A 12775-nucleotide genomic window follows, 5' to 3' on the forward strand; every position below is an offset into this window, starting at 1 on the left:
GCTAATGATTAATAACATTGAGCATATTTTTCATTTGTCTGTTGGTGATATGTATATCTTCTTTATAAAAAGCACTCTATTCAGGTCCTCTGTCCATTTTTAAATTGGATTTTTTTTGTTTAATTTGGTGTTTAGTTACATGAGTACATTGTATATTTTAGATATTAAACTTTTAGTGGATACATTATTTAAAATATCATGTCACATTTAGCAGACTGTCTTTTCATTTTATTGATAGCTTTCTTTGCTATACAAAACTTTTAAGTTTGAGATGGTCTTATTTTTTTAATTTTCACTTTGGTTTCCCTAGTGTAAGAAGACATATTTAAGAAAAAAAATTCTTGAGACTGTTGTCAGAGAGCATACTGCCTAAGTTTTCTTCTCAAAATTTATGGTTTCATGTCTTACATTTAAGACTTTAATGTATCTTAAGTTTATCTTTTTAGATGGTGTGAGAGATTAGCCCATTTGATTATTTAGTATGGAAGTACTGAGTTTTCCCAAACTTACTTAAAAATCTGTCTTCTCCCCATTGTTTATTCTTAATTCCTTTGTCATAGATTAATTGGTCATACAAGTGTAGGTTTATTTCTGGGCTCTGTATTCATACCTATTAATTCAGGATTCATTTATTAATATTTTTGACCAGTGCAAAAATATTGTAATTATTGGAGCTTTGTACTATAGTTTGGTTGTCTGAGGAGGCCTAAAAAGTAGCTGTGAAACAAAAGGAAGCGAAAAGCAAACGAGAAAAGGAAAGATATACCCATTTGAATGCAGAATTCCAAAGAATAGCAAGGAGAGATAAGAAAGCCTTCCTCAGCAATCAATGCAAACAAATAGAGGAAAACAATAGAATGGGAAATACTAGCGATCTCTTCAAGAAAATTAGAGATACCAAGTGAACATTACATGCAAAGAAGGGCTCAATAAAGGACAGAAATGGTATGGACCTAACAGAAGCAGAAGATATTAAGAAGAGATGGCAAGAATACACAGAAGAACTGTACAAAAAAGATTTTCATGACCCAGATAATCATGGTGGTGTGACCACTCACACTCACCTCGAGCCGGACATCCTGGAATGTGAAGTCAGGTGGGAAGCATCACTACAAACAAAGCTAGAGGAGGTGATGGAATTCCAGTTGAGCTATTTCAAATTCTAAAAGATGATGCTGTGATAGTGCTGCACTCAATAAATATGCCAGCATATTTGGAAAACTCAGCAGTGGCCACAGGACTGGAAAAGGTCAGTTTTCATTCCAATCCCAAAGAAAGGTAATGCCAAATAATGCTCAAACTACTGCACAATTGCACTCATCTCACATACTAGTAAAGTAACGCTCAAAATTCTCCATGCCAGGCTTCAGCAATATGTGAACCATGAACTTCCAGGTGTTCCAGCTGGTTCTAGAAGAGGCAGAGGAACCAGAGATCAAATTGCCAACATCCAATGGATCATTGAAAAAGCAAGAAAGTTCCAGGAAAATATCTATTTCTGCTTTATTGACTATGCCAAAGCCTTTGACTGTGTGGATCACAATAAACTGTGGAAAATTCTGAAAGAGATGGTAATACCAGACCAGCTGAACTGCCTCTTGAGAAACCTATATGCAGGTCAGGAAGCAACAGTTAGAACTGGACATGGAACAATGAACTGGTTCCAAATAGGAAAAGGAGTACATCAGGGCTGTATATTGTCACCTGCTTATTTAACTTATATGCAGAGTACATCATGAGAAACGCTGGGCTGCAGGAAGCACAATATGGAATCAAGATTGCCAGGAGAAATATCACTAACCTCAGATATGCAGATGACACCACCCTTATGGCAGAAAGTGAAGAAGAACTAAAGAGCCTCTTGATGAAAGTGAAAGAGGAAAGTGAAAAATTTGGCTTAAAGCTCAACATTCAGAAAACTAATATAATGGCATATGGTCCTATCACTTTATGGCAAATAGATGTGGAAACAGTGGCAACAGTGTCAGACTTTATTTTTCTCGGCTCCAAAATCACTGCAGATGTTGATTGCAGCCATGAAACTAAAAGACGCTTACTCTTTGGAAGGAAAGTTATGACCATCCTAGACAGCATATTCAAAAGCAGAGACATTACTTTGCCAACAAAGATCCATCTAGTCAAGGCTATGGTTTTTCCAGTGGTCATGTACGGATGTGAGATTTGGGCTATAAAGAAAGCTGAGTGCTGAAGCATTGATGCTTTTTAACTGTGGTGTTGGAGAAGACTCTTGAGAGTCCGTTGGGTTGCAAGGAGATCAAACGAGTAAATCCTAAAGGAAATCAGTGTCTCTTTTGCTGTCTCATACACACGGTTATTGTTACCATCTTTCTAAATTCCATATATATGGGTTAGTATACTGTATTGGTGTTTTTCTTTCTGGCTTACTTCACTCTGTATAATAGGCTCCAGTTTCATTCACCTCAGTAGAACTGATTCAAATGTATTCTTTTTAATGACTGAGTAATACTAACTGTGTATACGAGACAGCAAAAGAGACACTGATATATAGAACAGTCTTTTGGACTCTGTGGGAAAGGGAGAGGGTGGGATGATTTGGGAGAATGGCATTGAAATGTGTATAATATCATATATGAAACGAGTCGCCTGTCCAGGTTCGATGCACAATACTGGATGCTTGGGGCTGGTGCAGTGGGACGACCCAGAGGGATGGTATGGGGACGGAGGAGGGAGGAGGGAGGAGGGTTCAGGATGGGGAACACATGTATACCTGTGGCGGATTCATTTCGATATTTGGCAAAACCAATACAATATTGTAAAGTTTAAAAATAAAATAAAATTAAAAAAAATAAATAAAGGAAACCAGACCTTAATATTCACTGGAAGGACTGATGCTGAAGGTGAATCTCCAACACTTTGGCTACCTGGTGCAAAGAACCAATTAATTTGAAAAGACCCTGATGCTGGGAAAGATTGAAGTCAGGAGGAGAAGGGGATGACAGAGGATGAGATGGTTAGATGACATCACCGACTTGATGGGCATGAATTTGAACAAGTTCTGGGAGTTTGTTGTGGACAGGGAAGCCAGGCCTGCTGCAGTCCATGGGGTTGCAAAGAATCAGATAAGACTGAGCAGCTGAACTGGCTGACTGAATCTTCAAAAATATCAATATAATAAAAGACTAAGAAGGGCTGAATAACATTCACATTATAAACTAAAGTTGAATGACAAACTGAATGAATGTGTGATCCTGCACTGCTAAAAACTACATTAATGGGACAGTTTTGGAGCAACTTGTAAAATTTGAATATAAACTGTATGCTAGATAATAGTATTATGTGTATTATCTAAGAGAAATTATTATTAAGGAACAGTGGCAAAACAATAACAACTGTTGAATATGTGTGAAGGATAGTTGGAGTTCTCTGTGCTATTCTTAAAGTTATTCTGTAAGTCTGAAATTATTTCAAATTAAAATTTTAAAATAGTTAATGATAAAGCATATACTTTCATTCCCCCACCCCCCAAAGAAAAGACGCTTATTCCTTGGAAGGAAAGTTATGAGCAACCTATACAGCATATAGAAAGCAGAGGCATTACTTTGCCAACCAAGGTCCATCTAGTCAAGGCTATGGTTTTTCCATTGGTCATGTATGGGTGTGAGAGCTGGACTATACAGAAGGCTGAGCGCTGAAGCATTGATGCTTTTGAACTGTGGTGTTGGAGAAGACTCTTGAGAGTCCCTTGGACTGTAAGGAGATCCAACCAGTCCATCCTAAAGGAAATCAGTCCTGGGTGTCCATTGGAAAGACTGAAGTTGAAGCTGAAACTCCAGTACTTTGGCCACCTGATGTGAAGAGCTGACTCATTTGAAAAGACCCTGATGCTGGGAAATATTGAAGGCAGGAGGAGAAGGGGATGGCATAGGATGAGATGGTTGGATGGCATCACTGACTCACTGGAGATGGGTTTGTGTGGACTCCAGGAGTTGGTGATGGACAGGGAGGCCTGGCCTGCTGCAGTTCATGGGGTCCCAAAGAGTCTGACACGACTGAGTGAATGAACTGAACTGAACTGAACTCAACTCTTAATCTGAGTTAGATATTCCTCCTCTGTGCTTCCTTCTAATATAACACTTATAACACTAAAATAAAAATATATTTTTCCTGCAATAGGTTTTGAGCTTCTTGGGTGAACAGACTTGTTATCTACATTGTTTTATACTTCCAAGGCAAAGGATAATAATTGTCAGTTAGTTAATGCTCAATATGTTTCTGTTGTGTAAATTTTATATGCTGAAAATTTTGGCAAGTGAAGAGGAAAATTTTAATCCAACTGTCAATGTCCTCAATAAATGTGGAGAAATATTGTGGAATGTAACAACTAAGGTTATGCTAAAAGTGATATAACCCAACTAGAATGACACTTACAAACAATCAAAACTAATGGTATAAAAATCATTACACAGAGCAATGGTTTTCAATGTTATTTGGGCATTAGATCACTTGAGATGGTTGCTTTAAAAATTTAGCTACATTGGTTTTAGTCAGTGAAATTCACTTTCAAATGGTCTGAAGTGAGACCCAGCTATCAGTTTTTATTTGAAGTTTCTGAGTAATTGAAAGAGCCATTATATTTGCTAAGTCTACTGTAACAAAGAACTACAGGCTTGGTGGCTTAAATAAAAGGAAATATTTTTGCACGGTTACAAAGCTCCAATTTCAAAGTCAAGATCACCAGCAAGTTTGGTTTGTCATAATGTCACTTTTCTAGAATAACAAAATGCCATCTCTCATTGTGCCTTCCCATGGTATTTTCTCTGTGTTTGCAAAGAATGCCTATTTATCTGTTTGAATTTCCTGGTCTTATAAGGACATCAGTCAGGTAACTACTACACAATTGCAATCATCTCACATGCTAGCAAAGTAAAGCTCAAAATTCTACAAGTTAAACTTCAAGACTACATGAACCAAGAACTTCCAGATGTTCAAGCTAGATTTAGCAAAGGCAGAGCAATCTTGATAAAGAACAATGGAACAGGAGGAATCAACCTGCCTGACTTCAGGCTCTACTACAAAGCCACAGTCATCAAAACCATATGGTTCTGGCACAAGGACAGAAATATAGATCAATGGAAAAAAATAGAAAGCCCAGAGATAAATCCACGCACCTATGGACACCTTGTCTTTGATAAAGGGGGCAAGAATATACAATGGATTAAAGACAATCTCTTTAACAAGTGGTGCTCAGAAAACTGGTCATCCACTTGTAAAAGAATGAAACTAGAACACTTTCTAACACCTTACACAAAAATAAACCCAAAATGGATTAAAGATCTAAACGTAAGAACAGAAACTATAAAACTCCTAGAGGAGAACATAGGCAAAACACTCTCCGACATACATCACAGCAGAATCCTCTATGACCCATCTCCCAGAATATTGGAAATAAAAGCAAAAATAAACAAATGGGACCTGATTAAACTTAAAAGCTTCTGCACAACAAGGTGAAAAGACAGTCTTCAGAATGGGAGAAAATAATAGCAAATGAAGCAACTGACAAACAACTAATCTCAAAAATATACAAGCAACTGCTGCAGCTCAATTCCAGAAAAATAAACGACCCAATCAAAAAATGGGCCAAAGAACTAAACAGACATTTCTCCAAAGAAGACATACAGATGGCTAACAAACACATGAAAAGATGTTCAACATCACTCATTATCAGAGAAATGCAAATCAAAACCACAATGAGGTACCATTTCACGCCAGTCAGAATGGCTGTGATCCAAAAGTCTACAAGCTAAAGTGCTGGAGAGGGTGTGGAGAAAAGGGAACCCTCCTACACTGTTGGTGGGAATGCAAACTAGTAGAGCCACTATGGAGAATAGTGTGGAGATTCCTTTAAAAAACTGGAAATAGAACTGCCTTATGACCCAGTAATCCCACTGCTGGGTATACACACCAAGGAAACAAGAATTGAAAAAGACACTTGTACCCCAATGTTCATCACAGTAATGTTTATAATAGCCAGGACATGGAAGCAACCTAGATGTCCATCAGCAGATGAATGGATAAGAAAGCTGTGGTACATATACACAATGGAGTATTACTCAGCCATTAAAAATAATACATTTGAATCAGTTCTAATGAGGTGGATGAAACTGGAGCCGATTACACAAAGCGAAGTAAGCCAGAAAGAAAAACACCAATACCGTAAACTAACGCATATATATGGAAGCTAGAAAGATGGCAATGATAACCCTGTATGCGAGACAGCAAAAGAGACACAGATGTATATAACAGTCTTTTGGACTCTGTGGGAGAGGGAGAGGGTGGGATGATTTGGGAGAATGGCATTGAAACATCTATAATATCATATATGAAATGAATCACCAGTCCAGGCTCAATGCAGGATACAGGATGCTTTGGGCTGGTGCACTGGGATCAGCCAGAGGGATATTATGGGGAGCTGGGAAGGGGGTTCAGTATTGGGAACACGTGTACACCCGTGGCGAATTCATGTTGATGTATGGCAAAACCAATACAATATTGTAAAGTAATTTAGCCTCCAATTAAAATAAATAAATTTATATTTAAAAAAATAAAGAAGGAAAAGGCAGAGGAACCAGAGTTCAAATTGGCAACATCCATTGGATTATTGAAAAAGCAAGAGGATTCCAGGAAATCATCTATATCTGCTTCATTGACTATGCTAAAGTCATCAACATTGTGGATCACAACAAACTGTGGATAATTCTTAAAGAGAAGGAAATACCAGACCACCTTACCTGCCTCCTGAGAAACCATGTATGCAGGTCAAGAAGCAACCATTATAACTGGATGTGGAACAACAGACTGGTTCCAAATTGAGAAAGGAGAACATCAAGACTGCAAATTATCACCCTGCTTATTTGACTTATATGCATAGTACGTCTTTAAAAATGCCAGGCTAGATGAAGTACAAGCTAGAATCAAGATTTCAGAGGAAAATATCAATATTTTTATATTGATAGATGACTTTACACTTATGGCAGAAAGCAAAAGAGAACTAAAGAGTCTCTTGATACAGTAAAAAAGGAAGATGCAAAAGCTGGCTAAAAGCTAAACATTCAAAAAAATGAATATCATAACACCTGGTCCTATCACTTCATGGCAAATAGATGAGGAAAGAATGGAAACAGTGACAGACTTTATTTTCTTGGGCTCCAAAAGCACTGCAGATAGTGACTGCAGCCATGAAAGTAAAAGATGCTTGCTCCTTGGAAGAAAAGCTATGACCAACGTAGACAGCATATTAAAAAGTAGAGACATTACTTTGCTGACAAAGGTCTGTCTAGTCAAAGCTATGGTTTTTCCAGTAGTCATGTATGCCTGTGAGAATTGGACCATAAAGAAAGCTGAGGGCCAAATAATTGATGCTTTTGAATTGTGGTGTTGGAGAAGACTCTCGAGAGTCCTTTGGACTTAAAGGAGATCAAATCTGTCAATCCTAAAGGAAATGAGTCCTGAATGTTCATTGGAAGGACTGATGCTAAAGCTGAAGCTCCAATACTTTGGCCACCTGAAGCGAAGAACTGACTCTTTGGAAAAGATCCTGATGATCCTGGGAAAGATTGAAGACAGGAGGAAAAGAGGACAACAGAGGATGAGATGGTTGGATGGCATCACCCACTTGATGAACATGAGTTTGAGCAGGCTATGGGAGTTTGTGATTTACAGGGAAGCCTGGCGTGCTGCAGTCCATGGGTTCACACAGAGTCGGACACGACTGACCAATTGAACTCAACTGAACTGAATGGCCTCATTTTGACTTAATCACATCTTACCTCTAAGTATAGTCACATTCTGAAATACTAAGTGTTAGGGATTCAACAGATCAACTTTTTGGAGACACAATTCAGACCATAACAGACACCCAATACAATTGTACAGTTTTTCATATTGAAAATGTACAATTTAATGAATTTTGTGATAAGTATACATCTGTTAAATAATCTCAATCAACATACTGACCATATTCATCACTCACAACACTTTCTTCTTGTCACTTTGCAATCTATCCCTTTTATTCTCCTCCTTACACCCAGGTAACCACTGATATGTCTTCTATTAAATAGTTTGCATTTTTTAGTATTGTATTTAAAGTTTGTCATACATTATGCACATTTTATCTGGTTTCAGTGTAATTCAACAACAGTCTGAGATTACTCTGTGTAGTTACCCACATGAATAGTTCATCCTAATTTAAAATGGGAAGAAGTTCTAAATAGAAAATTTCCAAAGAAGACATAAAAATGACCAACAGACACATGGAATGATGCTCAACATCATTAATCATCAAGGAAATGCAAATAAAAAACACAAAGAGCTATCATTTGAAAACTGTTAGTATGGCTATCATCAAGAAGATAAGAAACTCCAGGTGTTGGCAAGGGTGTGGTAAAAAGGAAATCATCTTACATTTGGGGGAATTTAATTGATCAAACCACTATGGAAAACAATATTTTAAAAAATTAAAAATAGAATAACTGTACAATTCATTAGTTATACTTCTGAGTATATACAAAAAGGAAATGAAAATAAGATTTTGACAAAACATATGTCCAACAGCAAATGAATGGATACAAAGTTATTTGTGTGTATATATATCAAGTAAGTCAAGTACCTCGCTCAGTCGTGTCCAACTCTTTGTGACCCCGTGGACTGTAGCCCAACAGGCTCCTCTGTCCATGGTATTCCCCAGGAAAGAATACTGGAGTGGGTTACCATTTCCTTCTCCGGGGATCTTCCCAACCCAGGGATTGAACCTGGGTCTCCTGCATTGGAGGCAGATGCTTTAACCTCTGAGCCACCAGGGAAGCAGTATACACACACAGACACACAGACACACACACACACACACACACACACACACACACACAGAGTGCATAGTCACTGAGGTGTGTCTGCCTCTTTGTGACTCCATGGCCTGTAGCCCACGAGGCTCCTGTGTCCGTGGGGATTGTCATGGAGTAATGTGGGTTGCCATGCCCTTCTCTAGGAGATCTTTCTGACGCAGGGATGGAACCCAGGTCTCTTGACTTGCAGGTGGATTCTTTACCATCCGAGCCACAATAGAAGCCCAAGAATACTGGAGTGGGCAGATTATCCCTTCTCCAAGTGATCTTCCTGACCCAGGATTTTAATCCGGGTCTCCTGCAATGCAGGCAGATTCTTTCCCAGCTGACCTATCAGAGAAGTCCATATGTATGTGTGTGTGTGTGTCTGTATATATATCAGATCAGATCAGTGTCTCAGTCATGTCCGACTCTTTGCAACCCCATGAATCGCAGCACGCCAGGCCTCCCTGTCCATCACCAACTTCCGGAGTTCACTCAGACTCATGTCCATCAAGTCAGTGATGCCATCCAGTCATCTCATCCTCTGTCGTCCCCTTCTCCTCCTGCCCCCAATCCCTCCCAGCATCAGAGTCTTTTCCAATGAGTCAACTCTTCGCATGAGGTGGTCAAAGTACTGGAGTTTCAGCTTTAGCATCATTCCTTCCAAAGAAATCCCAGGGCTGAACTCCTTCAGAATGGACTGGTTGGATCTCCTTGCAGTCCAAGGGACTCTCGAGAGTCTTCTCCAACACCACAGTTCAAAAGCATCAATTCTTTGGCACTCAGCTTTCTTCACAGTCCAACTCTCACATCCATACATAACCACAGGAAAAACCATAGCCTCGACTAGATGAACCTTTCTTGGCAAAGTAATGTCTCTGCTTTTGAATATGCTGTCTAGGTTGGTCATAACTTTCCTTCCAAGGAGCAAGCGTCTTTTAATTTCATGGCTACAGTCACGATCCGCAGTGATTTTGGAGCCCAGAAAAATAAAGTCTGACACTGTTTCCACTGTTTCCCCATCTATTTCCCATGAAGTGATGGGACCGGATGCCATGATCTTCGTTTTCTGAATGTTGAGCTTTAACCAACTTTTTCCCCTCTCCACTTTCACTTTCATCAAGAGGATTTTTAGTTCCTCTTCACTTTCTGCCATAAGGGTGGTGTCATCTGCATATCTGAGATTATTGATATTTCTCCCGGCAATCTTGATTCCAGCTTGTGTTTCTTTCAGTCCAGCATTTCTCATGATGTACTCTGCATAGAAGTTAAATAAGCAGGGTGACAATATACAGCCTTGACGTACTCCTTTTCCTATTTGGAACCAGTCTGTTGTTCCATGTCCAGTTCTAACTGTTGCTTCCTGACCTGCATACAAATTTCTCAAGAGGCAGATCAGGTGGTCTGGTATTCCCATCTCTTTCAGAATTCTCCAGTTTATTGTGATCCACACAGTCAAAGGCTTTGGCATAGTCAATAGCAGAAATAGATGATTTTCTGGAACTCTCTTGATATATATATATATATATATAATTCCATTTTATATATAATGGTATATTACTCAGCCATGAAAAAGGAGGATACACTTTCAATTGTGACAACATGGATTGTCCCTGAGCAAATTATGCTAAATGAGACAAGTCAGAGAAGGACAAGTGCTATGTAAGATGACATATGTGAAAATACAAAAAAATAAATAAATAAACTTAACATAAAGTATAAAATGGTGATTATCAGAGGAGGAACAGGATAAAAGTGACAGTGTTCAAAGGTACAAATTTGTAATATGCAGTAAATAAGCCACAGAGATCTAATATATAGTACAAAGAATACAGATAATAATACTATACAATAATTATATACTGTGATAAATATCACTACATTAGCAATATTACAAAAAGTAACACTTTACACCTTAAACTTACACAATGTTGCATGTCAAGTTTCTTTAATTAAAACTGATTCATTTCTCATTATTGATGAGTAGATTTAATTGTATGGATACAATATGAATTATTTACCAATTCACATGTTGAGGGATATTTGGATAATTTACAATTTCAATAATTACAAATAAAACTAATATAAACCTTCTCATATGATTCTTTGTAGGGACGTATGCATATGCTTTCATTTCTCTTGTGTAGTATCTAAGAATGAAATGGTCAGATTGTATGATAAAGTCTTTTAATTTTTAAATATAAAATTATTTTCCAATGTATCTTTACAATTTGGTATGGATTGAATATTTGTGCCCCTACTAAGATTCATATGTCAAAGCCTAATTCCCATGGTGATGGAACTTGCAGATGGGATCTTTGGAAAACAATCAGGTCACAGAGGAGCTGGCATGAATGAGGTTAGTGCCTTATAGGAAGAGATGACCTCTCTCTCTTTTCCTCATGTGAGGACACAGCAAAAAGTAATCATCTATAAACCAGGAAGGGGGTACTCACAAAGAATCAAAAGGACTTGCACATTGATCTTAGATTTCTGTCTCCAAATCTGTGAGAAATAAATTTCTGTTGTTAAAGATGCCTAGTGTGTGGTAATTGGTTATAACAGCCCAAGAACACTAAGACACTGTTTAATATTCCTACCATCAGAGTATGACAGATCCAGTTTTTTTGTATCTTTGCAAACACTTGAAAGGGTCAGAACTCATAATTTCATAAACTTAAATTCTAGTGGATATGTAGTGATGCTTTATCATCGATTTAATTTTCATTTCCCTAATGTTAAATGGTATTCAGCACATTTTCATTTACTAGATTGTCTTCCTTACATCAGCTATGGCTTAAGTTAATTAAAAAAAATTTTTTTATAAAAACTGGATTTGACTTCATATGATTGAGGGGTGGCAGCCAGGAGGACCAACCCCACGTCCAAGGAGCCAAGGCTGTGTGGGTGCAGGAGGGCCTAGAGGAGCTATCCCACTTTGAAGGTCAGGAGGGCAGTGGTGAGGAGATACCCCTCGTCCAAGGTAAGGAGCAGCAGCTGCACTTTACTGGAGCAGCCGTGAAGAGATATCCCACACCCAAGGTAAGAGATACCCAAGTAAGACGGTTGGTGTTGCAAGAGGGCATCAGAGGGCAGACACACTGAAACCATACTCACAGAAAACTAGTCAATCTAATCACACTAGGACCACAGCCTTGTCTAACTCAATGAAACTAAGCCATGTTGTGTGGGGCAACCCAAGATGGGCGGGTCATGGTGGAGAGATCTGACAGAATGTGGTCCACTTGAGAAGGGAATGGCCAACCACTTCAGTATTCTTGCCTTGAGAACCCCATGAACAGTATGAAAAGGCAAAATGATAGGATACTGAAAGAGGAACTCCCCAGGTCGGTAGGTGCCCAATATGCTACTGGAGATCAGTGGAGAAATAACTCCAGAAAGAATGCAGGGATGGAGCCAAAGCAAAAAGAATACCCAGCTGTGGATGTGACTGGTGATAGAAGCAAGGTCCAATGCTGTAAAGAGCAATATTGCATAGGAACCTGGAATGTCAGGTCCATGAATCAAGGCAAATTGGAAGTGGTCAAACAAGAGATGGCAAGAGTGAATGTTGACATTCTAGGAATCAGCGAACTAAAATGGACTGGAATGGGTGAATTTAACTCAGATGACCATTATATCTACTACTGTGGGCAGGAATCCCTCAGAAGAAATGCAGTAGCCATCATGGTCAACAGAAGAGTCCAAAATGCAGTACTTGGATGCAATCTCAAAAAAGACAGAATGATCTCTATTCATTTCCAAGGCAAACCACTCAATATTACAGTAATCCAAGTCTATACCCCAATGAGTAATGCTGGAGAAGCTGAAGTTGTACAGTTCTATGAAGACCTACAAGACCTTTTAGAACTAACACCCAAAAAATATGTCCTTTTCATTATAGGGGCCTGGAA

General features: G+C 38.6%; 1 non-coding gene across 1 annotated transcript; it reads right to left on the reverse strand.

Annotated features, from left to right (window-relative positions):
- Positions 1-8768: 8768 nt before the first annotated feature.
- On the reverse strand, positions 8769-8840 carry TRNAW-CCA (transfer RNA tryptophan (anticodon CCA)). The gene has a single exon. It is a non-coding gene; the product is annotated as a tRNA-Trp (tRNA).
- Between the last annotated feature and the right edge of the window lie 3935 nt (positions 8841-12775).

The sequence above is a fragment of the Bos taurus genome, chromosome X, assembly GCF_002263795.3.
Source record: "Bos taurus isolate L1 Dominette 01449 registration number 42190680 breed Hereford chromosome X, ARS-UCD2.0, whole genome shotgun sequence".
Taxonomy (NCBI): Eukaryota; Metazoa; Chordata; class Mammalia; order Artiodactyla; family Bovidae; genus Bos; species Bos taurus.